Below are 22,327 nucleotides of genomic sequence, written 5' to 3' on the forward strand. Positions count from 1 at the left end.
CCCCCCCGGTGGATTCTTTCAACCTCTATTTTGCCCTCTGGTTCTAAAACATCAGGGCAGTTTTCTTTGAGAACTTCCTGGAGGATGATTTCTAGGTTCTTACTTTGATCATGGCTTTCAGGTAGTTCAATAATTTTTAAATTATCTCTCCTGGATCTACTTTCCAGGTCAGTGGTTTTTCCCATGAGATATTTCACATTGCCTTCTATTCTTTCATTTGTTTGGATCTGTTTAACATCATCTTGATTTCTCTTAAATTTTTTTGAGAAATAAAGATTTCTCACTATCTTCTCTTTGCTCCAATCTAAATCCAAGGGAATGATTCTCCTCATTGAACTTTTGAGATTCTTTTTCCATCTGGCAAATTCGGCTTTTCAAGGCATTCCTCTCCTCATTGCCTTTTTGAACCTCTTTTGCCATTTGAGTTAGTCTGTTTTTTAAGGTGCTATTTTCCTCAGTCAGGCTGTTGACTCTCATTTCGTAATTTTCTTGGATCATTCTCATTTCTCTTCCCAATTTTTCCTCCACTTCTCTTATCTGCTTCTTAAAGTCCTCTATGACCTGTAACCAGCTCGTATTTTCTTTTGAAATTTTTGGTACAGGAGTTCTGACTTCACTGTCTTCCTCCTGTTCCATGCTTTGCTCCTTTTTGTCCCCAAAATAGGAGTTGGAATATTCTGTCTGCTTTGTTTCCTTTGCCTGGTCATGTTGCCCCTCAGTCACTTGACCCCTGGGCTTTTTGCCACAGTAGGAGTCTGCCACCAGACAGGGGAACTTTGGTCCCAAATGCTGGGGTTTTCTCAGTTGCTGGAAGTATTAGTTGGGTGCCCTTTCTGAGGCCTCCACATGTTCTGGCAAGCTGGACACACACCCCAGGACCTCCACCCTAGACTGCAGTCCTGATCCAAGCAGGTTAAAGCAAGAACAATTACCCCTCAGACTGGTTGCTTGGTCCCCCTACACTCTGCAGGCCAGGAATTGAAGGTGCCATGTGTCGCTGGCCTCAGTGGCTTCTCACCCTGGGGGCAAAAGGTGACGCACTCCCACTTACTAGGTCCCAAAGTCCAGACTGCACTGACCTCTCACTTTGTCCTTCCCATCTATGTGTTGATAATTCTGGAAATGGCCACAGCTGCTGCTGATCTGGAGTCCCTCCGGCCAGTGGCTGGTCAAGCCCGCCCTGGATCTAAAACCTCTGGCTCATGTGGGCCTGGGCTCGACTCCCAGAGCACTGCACTGGCTGATTCCTGCCGGCCTAGGCCTGCTGGGCTGTCCTCAGTGGGAGGTTAGCTTCTCTGTGTCATTTTGTGGGTTCTGCAGCTCCAAAGTTTGTTCAGAGGCCCCTTTTTACATTGACTGGGGAGGGTGGAAGCCGGAGCCTCTCGGAGGTTGCACTTCTACTCTGCCATCTTCACTCAGCCCCCTGGTCCCTCCATTTTTGAAAGGATGAAATTAGCTTTATTTAATTTTAATTTTCAAATTATTTATTTATTTTAAATATTCTGTTCTTTTTAAATTAGTTTCCAAGTTCTTTCTCTCCCTCTCATCCCTTTCTCACCCACTGAGAAGGCAAGCAAAAATGAAACTAATTATACACGTGAAATTATGCAAAACATATTTCCACATTAGCCATTTTGCAAAATAACAAAAGGTGAGAAAATGTTTTTAATTAATTGCTTCATTTTTTAACTTTGTGGAATAAAACAAGCATTTCTATAACAGTACAAATAAAAAAGATAATTGCACATGAAATCACATATCCACTATGTACAACTTGCTATTCCTTTTTAAATACACAACAAAGTTATTGTGCAAATTTCCTTTTCTTCCCCTTCCCCTACATCCCAGAGAACATTAGTACAAATAGGTAATATATGTAAAATTGTTATAATAAAATATAATTGTATTATATGTAAAATAATATTTGTAAAATTATTCTATATATAGTTCTATTTATCAGTTCTTTCTCTGGATGCAAATAGTGTCTTCTTCACATGTCTTTTGTAATTTATTTGGGCATTTATAATAGATAAAACGACATTCATTTAAAGTCATTCTTAAAACAATATTACTATTACCATATGCAATGTTCTCTTGGATCTACTCATTTCACTCTTCCTTATTTTATGTAAGTCTTTCCATGTTTTTCTAAGATCATTGAACTCATCATTTCTTATAGCACAGTAGTATTCCATAACAATCATACACCAATCTTGTTCAGCCATTTCCTAGTTGATGGGCATCCCTGCAATTTCCACTTCTTTGCCACCACAAAGCAAGAAAATTATACTTCAATTCGCACTCAGGGGTTCATCAACTCTTTCTGGGAATGGAAAGCATTTTTCCAACATGAGTTCTTTGAAATTGTCTTGGATCATTGTATTGGTCAGACTAGCCAAGTCTTTCACAGTTGATCGGTATTACAACATTGCTGTTATTGTACACAATGATCTCTCAGTTCTCACTTCATTTTGTATCAGTTTTTCTGAAACTACTCCCTTCATCATTTCTTTCTGTTTATCTAACTATTCTATCTATCTGTCTATCTATCTATGTATCTATCTATCTATCTGTCTATCTATCTATCTATCTATCTATCTATCTATCTATCTATCTATCTATCTGTCTATCATTTACAACATTCAGTTCCATAAACTTTTTTTTTTGCTTTTTGGAGGGAGGAGGGTAGGACAATAGAGGTTAAGTGACTTGCTTAAGATCACATGGCTAGTTTTCTGTTAAGTGTCTGAGGTTGGATTTGAACTCAGGTCCTTCTGACTCCAGGGCTGGTGCTCTGTTCACTGTGCCACCTAGCCACCCCAACTTCCATAAACTTTTTTTTAAAGCAATCAGGGTTAAGTAACTTGCTCAAGGTTACAGGGCCAGTTATTTCTGGGTGTCATGCTGAGTATCTGAGCCCAGATTTGATCTAGGTCATCCCGACACTGGAGCTGGTGCTCTTACTCACTGAGCCACCTGGCTGCCCCTAAGCAATTGGGGTTAAGTAACTTGCTCAAGGTTACATGGCCAGGTGTTTCTGGGTGGGTGCTAAGTGTCTGAGGCTGGGATTCGATCTCCAGGTCTTCTCAACACTGGAGCCGGTGCTCTTACTCGCTGTGCTACCTTTCCATAAACTTTTGAGTGTTAAATTTTCTCCCTCTCCTTCTCCTCCCCACCCAAGATGGTGTGCAATCTGATATCGTCTCTACATATACATTTATATTAAACATATTTTCACATAAGTCTGTTGTAAAGAAGAATTATAACCAGTGGAATGAACCATGAGAAAGAAGAAACATAATAAAACAAGACCAAAAAAAGAGAGAGTAAATAGTATGCTTCAATCTGTATTCAGACTCCTCTATTCTTTCTCTGGATGTGGATGGCATTTTCCATCATGAACCTTTTGGAGTTGTCTTAGAACCTTGCATTGCTGAGAAGAGCCAAATCTATCAAAGTTAGTCATCACACAATGTGACTGTAACTGTGTATAATATTCTCCTGGTTCTGCTGCCCTCACTCAGCATCAGTTCATGTAAGTCTTTCCAAATTTTTCTGAAGTCTGCCTGCTCATCATTTCTTATAGTACAATAGTATTTCATTACATTCATATGTCACAACTTGTTCAGCCATTCCCCAATTGATGGTCATCCTCTCAATTTTCAATTCTTGGCCACCACAAAAAGAGCTGTTATAAATATTTTTCTACGTGTGGGTCCTTTTCCCATTTTTATTATCTTTTTGGGACACAGCCTTAGAAGTGATATTTCTGGGTCAAAGGGTATGCACTTTTTTTTTTAAAAGCAATTGGGGTTAAGTAACTTGCCAAAGGTTACATGGCCAGTTATTTTGTGTGGGTGTTAAGTATCAGAGGCCAGAGCCAATGCCAGGTCTCCTGACTCTGGAGCTGGTGCTCTTACTCACTGTGCCACCTGGACGCCCCTGGTATGCACCTTTTTATAGCCCTTTGGGCATAATTCCAAATTGCTCTTAAAATGGTTGAATCAGTTCACAATTCTACCAACAATGCATTAGTGTTCCAATTTTCCTACATCTTCTCCAGCATTTATAATTTCCTTGTTTTTGTCATGTTAGCCAATCTAACAGGTGTGATGTGGTGCCTAAGAGCTGTTTTTATTTGCATCTCTCTAATCAATAGTGATTTAGATCATTTTTTTCATATGACTGCAGATTTCTTTAATTTCTTCCTCTGAAAACTGCTTGTTCATATCCTTTGACCATTTATCAATTGGGGAATGACTTGTGTTTTTATAAATTTGACTCAGTTTTCTATATATTTCAGAAATGAGGCCTTTATCAGAGAAACTGGTTGTAAAAATTCTTTCCCAGTTTTCTGCTTCCCTCCTCATCTTGGTTGCATTGGCTTTGTTTATACAAAAACTTTTCAATTTAATGTAATTGAAATTATCCATTTTACATTTCATAATGTTCTCTATCTCTTGTTTGGTCTAAGTTTCTCCATAAATCTGACAGGTAAACTATTCCTTGCTCTCCCAGTTTGCTTATAGTATCAGCCTTTATATCTAAATTGTGTACTCATCTTGATTTTATTTCGGTATACAGTGTAAGTCTATGCCCAGTTTCTGCCATAGTATTTTCTGGTTTTCCCAGCAGTTTTTGTCCAATAGTGAGTTCTTATGCCAGAAGCTGGAGTCTTTGGGTTTCATTGACTACTGTGTCTTGGGTACCTAACCTATTCTATTGATCCACCACTATTTTTTAGCCAGTACCAAGTAGTTTTGATGATTGCTGCTTTATAAAACAATTTAAGATCTGGTATGGCTAGGCCACCTTCCCTAGCATTCCCCCCTCATCATTTCTTATAGCACAATAGTATTATATTAAAATCATACACCACTACTTGTTGAGCCATATCCCAACTGAAAATCCCTTCAATTTCTAATTCTTTACCATCAAAAAAGAACTGCTGCAATATGTTTGTACATATGTATTCTTTTCCTTTTTGTTTGATCTCTCTGGGGTGCAGACTTAGTAGCAGCATTTCTATGTCAAAGAGTATACACTGGCTCTGTGGGATACTTCCCAGTTCTCCAGAATGATCAGACTAGTTCAAAACTCCACCAATAGTTTGTTAAGGTACCTATTTTCCCTCATCCAATCTAGCATTTGTCATTTCTGATAGGTGTGAGGTGGAACCTCAGAGTTGTTTTAATTTGCCTTTCTCTAATCTATAGTGATTTAGATAATTTTTTTTCATATGACTAGAAATAGCTTTGATTTCTTTTTTTTGAAAACTGCCTGTTCATATACTTAGTCACTTACCAATTGGAGAATGGCTCTATTTTTATAAATTTGACTCAATTCCCTATATATTTGAGAAATAAGATCTTTATCAGACAAATGCTATAAATTTTTTTCATATTACTTCATTGTTTATGGTACCTTTTAGCAAAATAGAGTTTTCTTGATTATCTCTTTTAATTAGGTCTGTTTTTTGCTTTGTCTGATATCATGATTGCTGCCCCTGCCTTTTTTTTCTTTTACTGCAGTTGAAGCATATTAGATTCTGCTCCTGTCCTTTATTTTAATTCTTGTGTCTTTTGTTTTCAAGTATATCCCTTGTAAACAAATGTTTTCTTTTCTTTCTTTCTTTCTCTTTTTACATTTTTACAATTTTATTTTTAATTTATAGAAAAAAATAATTTTCACAACATACAATAAAAATGATTGTACACAAAACTGCAAATCTACTATATTCAACTTGCCATTCCTTTCAAATATACATCAAAATTATCATGTAAATTTTTTCTTTTTTTTTATTTACTCTACCCCCAACCCTAGAAATGGCTACCATTAGACACAAATGTGTATGTGTGTGTAAAATTATTCTATACATACTTCTGTTTGTTGGTTCTTTTTCTGCATGCAGATAGTGTCTTTCTACATCTGTCTTTTATAGCTAGTTTGGTTATTTATAATAGACAAAACAACTTATTCACTCAAAGTTTTTCTTAAAACAATATTGCTGTTACTGTATACAATGTTCTCTTGGTTCTGCTCATTTCACTCTTCATTATTTCATGCACTTTTCTATCTGCTTCTGCTTTATGGTGAGCTCATCCCATTCACATTGACAGTTATGATTATTGTGTATTTGCCTTCATCTTATTTCCTTCTGTTTATCCTTCTTGCTTTTTATCCAGTGTCTCCTCAAAAGTCTGTTTTGCTTTTAATAACTGCCTCCCTTAATTTACCTTCCCTTTTATCATCCTCTTTCCCATATCTCTTATCTCTTTCCCCTCTTATTTCCCTACTGGGTTAGATAGATTTCTATACCCAACTGAGGATGTGTATATATATGTATTTTTTTTCTTTCCTTCTTCAAACCAATTTTGATAAGAGTGAGGCTCAAGCATTGTTATCACCCCATATTTTCCCCTCCACTATAAAATCTCTTCCTTGCGTTCCTCTTTTATGCAAGAAAAGTGTCCTCATTCTACTGTGAGAGATGACCAGCAGTGAAGTTTCCCCATTCTGAACATCTTGTTAGATTTTTATTTCTGCTTTATACTTTGTAATAAGTTCAGTATCATCCCATACATATGGGGTCATTATGTATAAAGGAATGTTAGAGAGGTAGCACAGGGTTGTTTCTATAGAACTGCAAGGATTGATGAAACAAGACTGTTGATAAAAAGTACCAGCCAGTAGCCTTGGGAGGAAGTTGGGTTCCCAGTTTCCAGAGAACTCCTAGATAATACTAAAAATGAAATAATGTAGAATTAAAGGAGCTGGCAGCAGCAGGTGGATTGGACCAATTAGAAAGCAGACAGAGGCCTTGGGACACACAGGTCCAGATAAGGACACATCTAGGTTGGACTGGTGGAGGTTCAGTATTCTGGGGTTGTTACTGCTCTTGCTTAATGAACCTCATGTATTATGTATATTATCTAACAGAATTAGAGCCTCATTAGTTATAATTATGGTAAGGTGGGACAGGGGTTGGAGGTGGGGTTAGGATTGTGATAAAAGAAATCTGTGAGCTTCTGCAGCTTGCACTCCTCAGTGGGTGCCATCTTAGGTCATCGGGAATGCCCTTTATTGAAAAAGAAAGAAATATCTCCCTGCTTTTACTACAACTCTCTGAGTCTCCATAAATTATTGATAAAGGGGTCTTTGTGTCCCACACACTACCTCTCCCTTTCTCCTTCTCCCAGTGCATTCCTCTTTCTCACTCATTCCTTTATTAATTTTTGGATTCACACTCATAATGAATTTACACTCATGCCCACTGTCTATGTAGACTCCTTCTAACTGCACTAATAATGGAAAGTTCTTAGGAGTTACATGTATCATTTTGCCACGTAGGAATATAAATAGTTTAACTTTATCAAACCTCTTATGATTACCCTTTCATGTTTGCCTTCTTATGCTTTTCTTCAGTCTTGTGTTAGAATGTCAAATTTTGTATTCACTTCTGGTCTTTTTACCAGGAATGTTCCTAAATCCTCTATTTCACTAAATATCCATTTCCCCCTTGAAGGATTATACTCAGTTTTGCTGGGTAGGTTATTCTTGGCTGTAATTCCAAAATATAATATTCCAAACCTTCATTCTGTTAATGTAGAAGCTGCCAAATCTTATGTGATTCTAACTGTGACTCCATGATATTTGAACTGTTTTTTCCAACTCCTTGCAATATTTTTGCCTTGACCTGGGAGCTCTGGAATTTATTTTATACTATTCCTGAGGGTTTTCATTTTTAGATCTCTTTCCAGAGGTGATCAGTGAGTTTTTTCAATTTCTATTTTACTTTCTGGATCTAAGATATTGGAGCAATTTTCCTTGATAATTTCTTTATAAGAGATGTCTAGGTTCTTTTTTAGTTCATGGCTTTCAGGTGGACCAATAATTCTTAAATTATCTCCCATCAATCTAACTTCCAGATCAGTAGTTTATCCAATGAAATATTTCATATTTACTTCTATTTTTTCATTCTATTGACTTTGTTTTATTGTTTCTTGAAGCTCCATGGAATCATTAGCTTCCACCTGTCCAGTTCTAATTTTTAAGGAATTATTTTTTTCAGCAAGTTTTTGAAACTTTCCCCTCATTTGGTCAATTTTGATTTAAAAAATTCTTTTTTTTCCCCAGTGAATTTTTATATCTCCTTTTTAATTTGACCTCTTCTTATTTTTAAAGAATTTTTTCTTCAGTGAATTTTTGTGTCTCTTTTTACCATTAGGCCAATTTTATTTTTTAAGTTATTATTTTCTTTAGTATTGTTTTGTGCCTCTTTTACCAAGCTTTTACTCATTTCATAATTTTCTTGCATCACTCTCATTTCTTTTCCAAATTTTCCCTCTATAACTCTTATCTCTTTAACTCTTCCAGGAAGAGTTGGGCTTGGGTTCAATTAGCATTTTTCTCTGAGGCTTTGTTAAGTAGCTGTTTTCACATTGCTTTCTTCTTCTGAGTTTATGTCTTGGTCTTCCTTTCCACTGTAGTAGTTTTTTATGGTCAAGGTCTTTTATTTATTTGCTCATTTTTCAAGTCTATTTCATGACTTTGAACTTAATTTGTACTTTGCTCACCTGGGGTTGGGGAGGCATGATTCCAAGCTTTAGGCTTTTATGTACTGCTGTGCAACCTAGAACTGCTTATGGGTAATAGAGTTGCCAGTCAGTAACAAATGTACCCGGTGCCAGAAAGGGGTCCCCTGTATCTCTTTTTAACCAATTATCTGATTCCCTTACCATCTCTGGGCTGAGAGCTCCTGAAACTGTGCTGCTGCTGGCATTGCTGCCATACTCTAGGCTAATGGGTACCCACATGTGACAGACCTTTCCTGCTGACCTACTAAGTTGTCTTTGGTAGTAAAAATGTATCACTCTGACCTTTTGTTACTCTGTCACTCCAAAATTTAATATGAGGAGTTATTTTAAAGTTATTTGGAGGGGAATATTAGGACAGTTAAACTGGGTTGCTGCCTGTACTCTGCCATCTTGGCTCCACCCCCATAAAATTATCTTCAATGCAGAGTCAAGAAATGATTAGCTGTTCTGCTCAGGAAAGCATAAGAAATCAAACAGATATTCAGATAATTGAATTCCCCCTCACTTTTATATGATGCTTCCATTAAAGGTTTATGATCTGTTTCCATAACTATTCATCTATTTCTTCTTCTGGTTTAAGAGGTCTGTAATATACTCTGTTGACATTATTGCTTCTATTTTTGCCTTCATCAATATTCACCCAAATGTTCTCCACCTTGATTTTCCACTTTGCTTCCTATATCCATCCTCTTCATCTACTACTCTACATCTTTCTTAATTCCCATTGTTACCTATCCTGTTCCCTTTTAAATAAGATAGATACTTCCAATGCCATATTCAAACAAGGATTTTAAATCCATCAGATTAAATTGATTTATGAATTAGGATCTCTAGTTACTTGCTACTGGCACTGTGCATTTCTGATAGGCTGTGGAGGCTGTGAGTTTTGTTGCTACTCTTTGCAAACCTTAAAGCATAAAATAAATGCCCTCTATTACTATTATTATCCTCACATTGTCACTGTTCTCTGTGGTATCTAGCTAATGGTCTATTGGCAATTTTCTCCTTCCCCTACCTTTCTAATTTACAGACTTTACAAAGAATTGATTTGCAGGATAACAGCTTTACCACCCGATATTTTTTTCAGCCCTTGTTAGATTGCACTCCATCCCTGGACAGAAACTTGTTATTTTTCTATTTTAAGTCATAATCCAGAAATCTGGATCTTGTTCTCAGATGCCATTTTCTCCCCCCCCCCCGAATTTATTTATTTATTTTTAGTTTTCAAAATTCATTTCCACAAGATTTTGAGTTCCAAATTTTCTCCCCATCTCTCCCCTACCCTCCACCCCAACATAGCAAGCATACTGATTACCCCTTCTCCCAATCTCCTCTCTCTTCTATCACCTCCTATCCCCCCCTATCCCTCTCCCCCCCTTCCCCCTTACTTTCTTGTAGGACAAGATGGATTTCTGTACCCCATTGCCTGTATATCTTATTTCCCAGTTCATGTAAAATCAATGTTTTTTGAAGTTTTACATAGCTTATTCATGGTCGGGTGAAAAATTATCTTCACAGATAAACATAATTCATACTGCCTTTTATTCCTTCTTTTTGCCAGCACCGACATTTGCCTTTGCAGTACCCCTGACTTTCTTCATTCTGTTCTTGCTTTCCTTTCACTGCTTTCTTGATGTCTTTTTCTTCTCGTACAGGCCATGCCTTGCAAGTCTGTGCTTTGGTTCATTTCTCTTTGCATAGTCAAGGGAATCATAAATCATGCCAAAGCCTGTTGTTTTGCCACCACCAAAATAGGTTCTGAATCCAAAGACAAAAATGATGTCTGGAGTTGTCTTGTACATCTTGGCTAGTTTTTCTCGAATTTCAGTCTTAGGCACTGTGGCCTTTCCAGGATGAAGGACATTTGTTTGTGCTGAAGAAGTCTGTTTGTCATGAACTTCCTGGTTCTGATGGTTACAGTGTCATTCATGGTGGCGGCCAGCTCCTTGAGCAACAGGAGAGGGAAAGTCTAAAATCAATTCTTTTAAACCTTTTTTTTTAAAATTTTGAGTTCCAGATTCTCTTCCTTCTTCCCTCCTCAATCTCCCCACCCTGCATTAAGAAGACAAGCAATTCAATATAGGTTATAAATGGGTAGTTATGCAAAACATTTCCTTAGTAGTTATATTGTGAAAGACTAACTATATTTCCCTCTGTCCTATCCCGCCCCCCATTTATTCTATTTTCTCCTTTAACCCTGTCCCTTTTCAAAAGTGTTTGCTTCTGACTGTCCCCTCCTCCAATCTGCCCTCCCTTCTATCATCCCCCCTGTTTTCCTGTAGGGTAAGATACCCAATTGAGTGTGTATGCTATTCCCTCCTTAAGCCAAATCCAATGAGAGTAAGGTTGACTCATCCCCTTTCATCTTCTTGCTCTTTCCCTCCTTTATAACTGCTTTCTCTTGCCTCTTTTATGTGAGATAATTTACCCTATTCTATCTCTCCCTTTCTCTTTCTCCCAATATATTCCTCTCTCACCCCTTAATTTTATTTTTTAGGTATCATCCCTTCATATTCAATTCACCCTGTGTCCTCTGTATATATATACATACACACACATATGCATAGACATATATATATACACACATATGCACATACATATACACATACATATATATACACACACACACACATATATACTCATATACATATACATATTCCCTTCAACTATCCAAATACTGAGAAAAGTCTCATGAGTTACAAATATTGTCTTTCCATGTGGGAATGTAAACAGTTCAACTTTAATAAGTTCCTTATGATTTCTCTTTCTTGTTTATCTTTTCATACTTCTCTTGCTTCTTGTATTTGAAAGTCAAATTTTCTGTTCAGTTCTGGTCTTTCCATCAAGAATGCTTGAAAGTCCTCTATTTCATTGATATTTTCCCCTGAAATATTATACTTAGTTTTTCTGGGTAGGTGATTCTTGATTTTAATCCTAGCTCTTTTGACCTCCAAAATATCATATTCCAAGCCCTTTGATCCTTTAATGTAGAAGCTGCTAAATCTTGTGTTATCCTGATTATATTTCCACAATACTTGACTTGTTTCTTCCCGACTGCTTGTAATATTTTTTCCTTGACCTAGGAACTCTGGAACTTGGCTATAATATTCCTAGGAGTATTCTTTTTGGGATCTTTTTCAAGAGATGGTCAGTGGATTCTTTAAATTTCTATTTTACCCTCTTGTCCTAGAATATTAGGGCAATTTTCCTTGATAATTTCTTGAAAGATGATGTCTAGGGCCTTTTTTGATTGTGGCTTTCAGGTAATCCAATATTTTTTTTTGTCTTTTTGGAGGGGGGGAAGGCAAGACAATTGGGGTTAAGTGACTTGCCCAAGATCACAAAACTAGTAAGTGTTAAGTGTTTGAGTTCAGATTTGAACTCAGGTCCTCCTGACTCGAGGGCCAGTGCTCTAGAGATTCACTATGCCACCTAGCTTCCCCAATCCAATAATTTTAAAATTATCTCTCCTCAATCTATTTCCCAGGTCAGTTGTTTTTCCAATGAGATATTTCACATTGTCTCCTATTTTTTTCATTCTTTTGGATCTGTTTTATAATATTTTGATTTCTCATAAAGTCATTAACTTCCATTTGCTCCAATATAATTTTGAAGGAATTGTTTTCTTGAGTGAGCTTTTGGACCTCTTTTTCCATTTGGCCAATTCTGCTTTTTAAGTCATTTTCTTCCTCATTGACTTTTTGGACCTATTTTGCCATTTGAGTTAGTCTATTTTTTAAGGTGTTATTTTCTTCAGTATTTTTTTGGGGGGTATCCTTTAGCAAGTTGTTGACTCATTTTCCATGATTTTCTTGCATCACTCTCATTTCTCTTCCCAATTTTTCCTCTACTTCTCTTACTTGATTTTCGAAATCCTTTTTGAGCTCTTCCATGGCCTGTGACCAATTCATGTTTTTCTTGGAGGCTTTTGATGAAGGAGTTTTGACTTTGTTGTCTTCTTCTGGTTGTATGATTTGTTCTTCTTTGTCACCAAAGAAAGATTCTATAGTCTGATTTTTTCCCCTCTTTTTGCTCATTTTCACAGACAATTATTTGACTTTTGAGCTCTTTGCCAAAGTAGGACTCTGCTTCCAGAGTGGAAAATGGTCTGTCTTAGATTTCTGGTGTTTTGCGCAGCTGTTGTCAGAGCTACTTCTAGGTACCTGTACATTTTCAGTTCTTCTAAGGTGTTATGATCAAAGGAGAGGTGTTTACTCCTCTCCTGGCCCATTGTCTGGTCTATGAGTGACCACAAGCACTCTTTTCTGCCTCAGAACTGTGAGGAGGACTCCCTCTCCGCAACTGCCCCAAGTTTCACCACCAGTGTTCCTCTTCATCTCAGGACCACCACCCAAGACTGTGACCCACATCCAAGCAAGGCAAAGGAAGAGAATACTGCCTCAGTGCCAGCAAAGAGATCCCTGAAATTGCCTTCTGATCAGCAGCTTGATCACCCCCACCATCTGTGGCCCTGGAGCTCTGGAAGCAGTCACTACTGCTGCTGTTGCTGCTGCTGCCAGCCACCACTTCCTCTGCCCCTGGGGCTGGGGCTAGACCATGCTCTTCTCTCACCCAGGACCAACAGAGTTTCCCCACTGATCTTTTACTTTGTCTTTGGTATTTGTGGGTTGAGAAGTCTGGAAACCACCACAGCTACCAGTGATTCAGTCCCCTGAGGCCTGCTCCAGCCTGATATGTTCTGGCACGGCCCTTGTGGGTCTGTGCTCCTCTTCCAACTCAAGGCAATAGGACCTTCCTATCTCTGCTAACTCATTATTTCCCTGGACTTTTTTTCTGTTCTTTCTCCACTTGCTATTTAATTCACTTTCATGACTTCAACTGCCACTGTAGACAGATGCCTCACAATTCTATATCTTTAGTCCTGACCCCTCATCTGAGCTCCAGGTTTTTATCTTCAAATTCCTACAGTATTGTTTTCCTTTAGGCATCTAGCATTTCAAACTCAATATATTCCAAATAAAACTTAACATCTTTCCTTCTAAACCCATTCTTCCTTCTACCTTCACTTTTTCTGCCTATGGGGCCATCATTCACTTAGTATCATAAGCCTTGGGAGACATAGGAGATAGCTGATTCATGTGTGTTTACTTATATCCTGATACTTTGCTAAAATTATTGTTTCAACTAACTTTTTAGTTGAATCATTGGGATTTTCCAAGCCCATTATCATATCATCTTAAAAAGAAATAGTTTTATTACCTCATTCCCCATTCTGGCTCCTTCTATTTCTTTTTCTTCTCTTTTTTCTAGGATTTCCAATAAAATAATGAATAATATTGGTGGGTATCCTTGTTTCACCCCTGATCTTAGTGGGAAGGCTTCTAGCTTGCCCCATTACAAATGATGCTTGCTGATTGTTTTAGGTAAATACTTTTTATTGATTTAAGGAAAAATCCATTTATACCTATACTTTCAAGTGTTTTTTGATAAAAGTGAATGTTGTACTTTATCAATAGATAAATAGAGATAGAGAGCTTGACTTGGAATCCAGGAAGACCTGGATTCCAATCCTGCCTGTGACACTAACTATATAATTATGTCCATCTCTCTGAGCATCTGTTTCCTCATCTGTGAAACAGAAATGACAAATCTGTAGTGGACACCCTTGTCATGAGGCTCAAATGAGAGAATCCATGTAAAATGCTATATAAATGTGAACTGCCAGTGAGCCTTATCTTTATCATGTCAGACCATGGCCAAATTTCCCTGAGAACATGTCTTCCCTCTCCCTAATGGTCAGCCAATGGTTTTGTCAATTGAATCTCCAAAATATTACTCTTTTCATACTATCTTCACCCTGCTTAGTTAGCATCCTTATTAGTACCCACCTGGATTATCATAGTAGCTTCCCAAGAGGTCTTCCTGACTGTACTCTCCTCCTACCATCCATCTTTCAAAACAATATTATGATAATCTTTCTTACCTGTAGACCTGGTTATCTCACTCTTCTGTCCAAAAAACATCACTGACTCTCTATTACCCACCAAATAAACTTCAAACTTCCCTATTTGGCATAAAAAGGTCTTTATAACATGGTGCCATCTTACCCAGTGAGCATTGTGGAAAGAGTGTTGGACTGGGAGACAGGAGTCTGCCTTTAACACTTCCAAGCTGTGTGATGTGGGGCAAATCACTTAACCTTTCTGGGCCTGTGTAGTCATCTATACAGCAGAGGTAGTAATACCTGTGGTAGCTCCTCAGAGGGGTCTTGTAGGGACCAAATGGGACAATGTACATTCTGCAAAGTGCTTTGTAAGTCTTGAAGCATGACTTCATGATGGGTATAGGTATCAGCTTCCCAGCCTGGCATCATTTTATTCTCCTCCATGAACTCTATCGAAATCTTTGTCTCTAGGCAACTTTTGTTGTTGTTTGGTCATTTTTTTTCAGTTGTGTCAGACTCTTTGTGCCCCCATTTGGGAGTTTTCTTGGCAAAGATACTGGAGTGGTTTGTCATTTCCTTCTCTAGTGCATTTTACAGATGAGGAAACTGAGGCAAAGAGGGTTAAGTGACTCGCCCAGGGTCACACAGCTGGTAAGTGTCTGAGGCCAAATTTGAGCTTGGGTCTTCCTGAATCCAGGTCTGGCCCTCTCTGCTGAATCACCTACCTGTCCCTGGGCAGCTTATTGGCCCCAAATTAGACCCGGTGCTCTGACACCAAGGCATCTTTGCTCAGACTGTTCCCTAGGTCTGGAATGTCATCTGTTCCTCTCAGCAGTTGTTCCACAATTCCATAAACATGTATGAAGTATCCCCTTTGTGCCAGGCACTGAGCTGAGTGCCAGAGCTACAAAGACATAACCCCAAACAATCCTTTCCCTCAGCTTTTCTTTTCCTTTTTCCCTCTTCTTTCTCTTGTTTTTGCTGGCTTACATTCCTACAGTGCTTTAAAGCTCACAGCAACGCTGTGAGGTAGGTGCCATTTTACAGATGAGGAAACTGAGACTGAAAGAGTGACTTCTTCAGAGTCACCCAGCTAAGAAGGAGGATTTGAACTCAGGTCTGCTTGACTCTAACTGCAGCATTCTACCCAAGGATGGCCTTAATAAATAGTATAGTAGAAAGTATATTGGATTTAGGGTCAGAAAAGCTGGGTTCAAATCCTGCTTCTTTCACTTGCTGCTTGACCCTAGGAAAATCACTAAACCTTTCTGGGCCTTAACTTCCTCATCTGTGAGATGTAAAGTGGTTTGGTTTGACAGCCAATAAAGGCCCTGAGAGGGAAGATGGAGTGATATGTATACAGAACAGCAGATATCTAAACAGCAAGAACTGTAATTGTTGTATTCTATTCTTGGGCCAAGATTAGCATCTTACAAAAGTTCATCATGGCACTCACCTGACCTTTCTTTCTTTTCTCATCCCTTGTTCCCTTGTCTTCAAATCCCATAGAAGAGCTGAGTTCAAATCCTGACTTTTTCACTTACTTCCTGTGTGACCTTGGGAAAGTCACTAAGCCTCTGTGGAGTGAGGTTTGATGGGAGAGTGAAGTGAGGGGTGGAATAACTCTGCAATATCTTATTATGACAGGGAAATGTGTATTCTAAGAACTGAGGGACAGCAGGGTAAGCCCCTTCCTTTCCCTCTAAAGGCCCAGTTTAAGATTAATCCTAGAGAGAAGGTGAAAGGATCATTAGAGAAGAAGCAGAGGAGAGGAGGGGAGGCCATCAGGGCCCCCACATGAGGACTCTAAAGCGGAGGCATCCTGCCCCACCCCAAGGAGCCCCCAACCCAGCCTTTCCATCCTTTGGCATGAAGGAGCTAGTCAATTATAGATGACCTTTCCACCACCTGGAGATGACATGTAAATTAGAGTCATTTGCATGTGTAATCTTCATAATTACCGGAGCAATTATTCCCAGATGAGCCACTTGGGCCTAGCCTGCCATCTTTCCAATGCTCTGGACTACTCTCCTGACCCCCCTGATACAGGGCCTTCCCCTCCCTCCACACTTATTGAGTCCCTTCTGGCAGGGGTGAGCGTCTCCTCCAGAAAGGGGCTACTCCTTTTTTTGTTTTTGTTTTTGTTTTTGTTTTTTTAAGGGGCTACTCCTGAACTGATGGCCGGGGGAGGACAGATGAGACAGAAAGGAAGCCACTTCCCCCAAATTTCCAAGCACATTCCTTCCTGAGGTGTGTGTGTGTTGTGAAGGAGTTGGGGGAGTGGAAAAGGAGAACATTTGGGAAGGATGTCCAGAAAGTTCTTTCTGGGAAGCCACACCCTGCCAGAAGGTTCATGTTACCATTTACCTGGAAAGTGTTATGGAAGAGGCATAAGGACTCAGTCCTCTCCCTACCAGGGCAACCATATTTTCCAGATCCCCACCTCAGTACACATGGTTTGGCAAAGCATGTTCCTTCTGCTAAACCCCATTAAAAGTACACTTTCTGTTCTTAAAATGAAGACTGTCCTAAAGGGCCTCTGGTCACACACAGGATCATAAATTCACAGATTGAGAACTGGAAGGGACTTCTGAGGTCATCTGGTTCAATTATTTTACATTTTGCAAACGAAAGAAGTTAGATGACTGATCCAAGGTCACAAAAGTACTAAATGAAAGAGCTGAGGTCAGAACCCAGGTCTTCCTGACTCCATTACACACCAAAGTTTTGAGTACATGTATGAATATGTCATTGGTCTCACCAGATGTCACTGTATACCCACCTTAGGTTCAGCAGGGTCCTCTGACTACAACTATTTCTTTTTTGGTCTTCTTTTTTGGAGGGGAGAAGGTAGGGCAATTGGGGTTAAGTGATTTGCCCAAGGTCACACAACTAATATCTGAGGCCAGATTTGAACTCAGGTCCTCCTGACTCCAGGGCTGGTGCTCTATTCACTGTGCCACCTAGCTGCCCCTCTAACTACAAATCCTGCACCTATCTCCACTGTCCAATGCTGTTCAAGCACCCTCCCCATACCCATCACCTCCTGACATTGCCTAAAATTATTTCCCTTCAAATAGGTAGCAGGACCCAAAGTTCCATCAGTGATAAATTTGGTCATTCACACCTTAGTCTGAATTAATTTTATCCTGTCAATACCTAGCCTGGCAGAAAAGGAGTGGAAGAGTTCTAAACTACAGCAGCTTAAGAGTAGCTAGCACACTGGAAAGGATGGTGAAATTTGATTCAGGGATCTTATATTTGAAGAATCCTGGTCTTACCACTAACTTTATGATCTTGGACAAGCTATTTGTATTCTAAGGGCCATGAGAGCATCAGTTTCCTCATCTGTAAATTGGGGAGATTGGACTCGATAATCTCCAAGGTCCTTTCCAGCTCTAAATCTTGTGATGCTATTGTTGTCTGGTGGAAAAGAAGGTGAAAAGGAAGCCAGAGCAGGAGAGAAAACAGTACTAGTAGGTTACAGTGCAGTTTGTATAGCAGATGGGGACAAAGTCCTTGGTTCAAATCTAGCCTCAGATACCAGCTGTGTGACATCAAGTCCCTTAATTGTTGTTTGCCTCGGTTTTCTTAATCTGTAAAATGGAATAATAAATCTTCCTCCTGGGATCGTTGTAAGGACCAAATGAGATAATAATCATAAAGCATTTAGTACAGTGCCTGGCACGTAGTAAGTACTATATAAATGTTAGCTGCTACTACTACTGTTACTACTACTACTACTACCACCACCACCACTAATACTACTACAATTACTACTATACCACTACTAGCTGCATGACCCTGGACAAATCACTTAACCTCTGTTTGCCTCAGTTTCATCTGTGTAATGGGAATAATAATAACTCCTACCTCCCAGGGTTGTTGTTAGGATCAAATGAGATAACATTTGAGAATCCTTTAGCACAATGCCTAGAACATAGTAGGTGCTATATAAAAGTGCATGTTCTCTTTCCCTAAAGACAGGCTTTGGGTTTGTTTGTTGAATTGGATCTAGCCTGATTCCCCTCTTTTTTTTTGAGGGGGGAAGGCAAGGCAATTGGGGTTAAGTAACTTGCCCAAGGTCACATAGCTAGTAAGTGTGTCAAGTGTCTGAGGTCAGATTTGAACTCAGGTCCTCCTGACTCCAGGGTCAGTGCTTTGCTCATTGTGCCAACATAGCGGCCCCAGGTTCCCCTCTTTTTACAGAGGAGGAAACTGTGGCCGAGAGAAAGGAAATGACTACACAGAGATCACACAGTACAAGAGGGGCAGAACTGAGACTTGAAACATGATTCTCTTGTGTCTCTGACCCCTACAGTTGGCATACATGTTCACAGCTGGACATGGGGTACTTAGAGCACAACAGGGTTAAAACATAGAGCAGCACGGCAAAAGGCAGCCAGCCCTGCGCTGATTTTTGTGAAGTGCTTGGCACATAGTAAGCTCTTAATATATGCTTGCTCCCTTCCCCTCCCCCTTCTCTCTGGACTGGGGAGTCAGGAGACCTGGGTTGTTCTCTAGCTTATGGCACGAATTCCTGGGATGACAGGGGACTGGCCAGACTGGTGGCTTCACATGTCTGGGCCTTAGCTTCCTTATCAATAAATGGAAGAGTTCCAAGTTCTCTTCCTTCTCTAACAATCTGATTCTAGCACAGCTTTAATGTACTAATCATTGACTGGGGAAGGAAAAAGGGCACAAACTGGGTAACAATAAACTGGAGGCTGATGGGTTAACCTTTTTTTTTTTTTTAAAGCAATTGGGGTTAAGTAACTTGCTCAAGGTTACATGGCCAGTTATTTTGTGTGGGTGTTAAGTATCTGAGGCTAGAACCGATCCCAGGTCTCCTGACTCTGGGGCTGACACTCTTACTCGCTGTGCCACCTGGCCGCCCTTGGGTTAACCTTTAAAGACTTTGCCCTTTAGAGTCCCTGGCTTCCTGCCAGAATCAAGTCAAGTGCCCCTTTCTGCCTGAGGCCTTCCCTGGTCCCTCCAGCTGCTAGTCCCTTTCCCTTCAAGATTATCTTGTATCTGCTTTGTATGTATCTTTTATGTACCTCTGAAAACACCTGTCATCACCATTAGAATGTAAGCTCCTTGAAGGCAGGGACTACCTTTGTATCCCTAGCACAGTGAAGGACTCATAGTAGGCACTTAGTAAATGCTTGTTGATTGATAAAAAAAAATAGACTTGATTTGATAAAGGAAAGAGGAGATTAAAGAAATATTGGCAATATTGTACAGTTTGCCTTCCTACCACCTTTTTCTAGACCCACCTGGTACTCCAAGGAACCAGTTCCCTCACACTGCCAAATTCATCAACCTGTCTTCCAAACCAGTGCACCTTTCTGGATTATAAAATCACCTCCTCTCTCTGCCCCTTCCTCTGATCAAAACTCAGTTTCACAGTTCTTCTGTCTCAAACAAGAAAAATTAATTCATATTGAGGTGTTAATTTAAAAATGAATGTAAGGAACAGCAAATCAAGACACTTTTGTCAATTTATTTTCCCCATCCCAGTTGATGAAATTGGGGCAGGTAAGAAAGAAAAGGTGGTAAATGAATGGAAAAGAGTTGTCTACACTCTGTTACTCTTTTATAGAGTGTGAAGCCCTCCTTTATGGTATTAGAGTACTCTAGCTGTTGGCTAGACAAAAATATGCTTATGGGACCAGAAAGTGTGTGTTCTAGAACAGAATTTTACCAACTTGGCTATGTGTGTGTGTGTGTGTGTGTGTGTGTGTGTGTGGTGTGTGTATACATCCATATATACACATAAACACATATACATACACATATATACAGATAGATAGATAATTGTATTTTAATATGATTGGTTTCCTTCATAATCATATGTATTTTATTTTATGCTTTTAAAAACATTATTTTGAGAAGAGCTTCACCAGTCTACCAAAGGGGTTCTTGACACAAAATAGGCTGAGTTCCTGTTCTATAAAGACATTTAAAATAGTAAGCAACTAGGGATGGCTGGAGTGAATAGAGGTGGAGTGAATAGAGCACCGGCCCTGGAGTCAGGAGGACCTGAGTTCAAATCCGGCCTCAGACACTTAACACACTTACTAGCTGTGTGACTTTGGGCAAGTCACTTAAACCCAATTGCCCTCCAAAAGGCAAAAAGAAAAAAAAGAGAGAGAGAATTAGTCTTGGCAGCTGGGAGTGGAGCTTTGAACCAGAGCGGGCCCAGGGTGCCCTACTCAGAGAGCTGCTCAGGAGAAAGAACACTACAGAAAGAGAAAGGAGATGAGCCATGAAGTGCCCCATGAGTTGCTTTGGCCAGATATGTGGGTTCACTGCAGTGTATTCACTGTATATGTCCCCTTGTCCCACTGATGCCGTATGTCCGTCTGGGGCAATGTAGAGGCTTGCCGACCTTTACTCTCCTCTTGGCTTTGCCTCTGCCTTTTGGGCACCACACACTCCCCTCCATCCTTCCCTGCTCCTTTTCAGTTTCCTTTTGTGTATTATCTTTGTCCATGAATCAATCAATCAAACATTTATTAAGCACCTACTATGTGCCAGGCATTTTGACAAGGGCTGGGGACACAAAAAGAGGCAAAAACTTTCTGCCTTCAAGGAACTCACTATTTAATGGGGAAGATAATAAATAAATATGTTTTTAAAAAGTTATATTTAGGATAAATAGGAAATAATGAACAGAGGTAAGGCACTGGGATTAACAGGGGCTGGGAGAGGCTTCCAGTAAGATAGGAGATTTTAGTAAGGTCTTAATGGAAGTCATAGAGATCAGTAGTTGAAGTGAAGGAGGGAGAGTGTGCCTGGAAATGAGAGACAGAATGTCTCATTTGCTGAACAACCAAAGAACATTGTCATTCATGATGTCATTAGAATGGAAGCTCCTTGCAGGCAGGGACTGTCTTTTTGCTTCTATTTGTATCCCTAGAGCTTAGCAAAGTGTCTGGCACATAGAAAGCACTTAATAAATGCTTGTAGCCTGTCTTAAAATCCATTGGAGGATAGAGCACCAGCCCTGGAGACAGGAGGATCTGAATTCAATTCCAACCTCAGACAGTTGGCACACTTACTAGCTGTGTGACCTTGGGCAAGTCACTTAACTTCAATTGTCTTGCCTTCCCCTCTCCAAAAAAAAAATCCATCAAAGAATGCTAGAGTAACACGATAATAGTTTAATAAACTGCCAGGAGTATTTGAATTTTTAAAAAAGACTGGAGGATTAATTGAAATGAATTAAATGAAAAACTCATCCATTCCTTCCTCTACTCTCCCACCAAAAACCATTAAACCTTTAAGCAAAATATTTCAATGTCTCCCTATTGTCTCTAAAGTAAAATGTCTCTGATATTTACAGTGAATTTACAATTCCGCTGAACCTCTCTTTCCACTGTCTTCACTTTACTATCTACCAAGCATTCTACATTCCAGCCAAGCTAGTCTGTTTGCTATGCCCTGCACATGAAGTGCTATCTTTCACCTTTGTGCCTTTGGAGGGAGTTTCCATACCTTGACATTCTTTTTTTTTTTTTTTTAAGCAATCGGGGTTAAGTAACTTGCTCAAGGTTACACGGCCAGTTATTTCTGGGTGTGGTGCTGAGTTGTCTGAACCCAGGATTCGATCTCCAGGTAGTCCCAACACCGCAGCCAGTGCTCTTACTCGCTGAGCCACCTGGCTGCCCCTAAGCAATGGGGTTAAGTAACTTGCTCAAGGTTACACGGCCAGGTGTTTCTGGGTGGGTGCTAAGCGTCTGAGCCCGGGATTCGATCTCCAGGTCTTCTTAACACTGGAGCCGGTGCTCTTACTCGCTGTGCTACCTGGCCGCCGCCC

General features: G+C 39.6%; 1 protein-coding gene and 1 pseudogene across 1 annotated transcript in view; one reads left to right on the plus strand and one right to left on the minus strand.

Annotated features, from left to right (window-relative positions):
• Nucleotides 1-22,327, plus strand: part of PACSIN1 (protein kinase C and casein kinase substrate in neurons 1) — a 119,785-nt gene that overhangs the window by 30,770 nt on the left and 66,688 nt on the right. The window lies entirely within an intron of this gene.
• On the minus strand, nucleotides 10,110-10,540 carry LOC138150311 (small ribosomal subunit protein eS24-like; annotated as a pseudogene).

The sequence above is a fragment of the Petaurus breviceps genome, unplaced genomic scaffold (genome assembly GCF_028583685.1).
Source record: "Petaurus breviceps papuanus isolate PSGF00001 unplaced genomic scaffold, PetGlider_PUasm1.0 90865, whole genome shotgun sequence".
Classification (NCBI taxonomy): domain Eukaryota; kingdom Metazoa; phylum Chordata; class Mammalia; order Diprotodontia; family Petauridae; genus Petaurus; species Petaurus breviceps.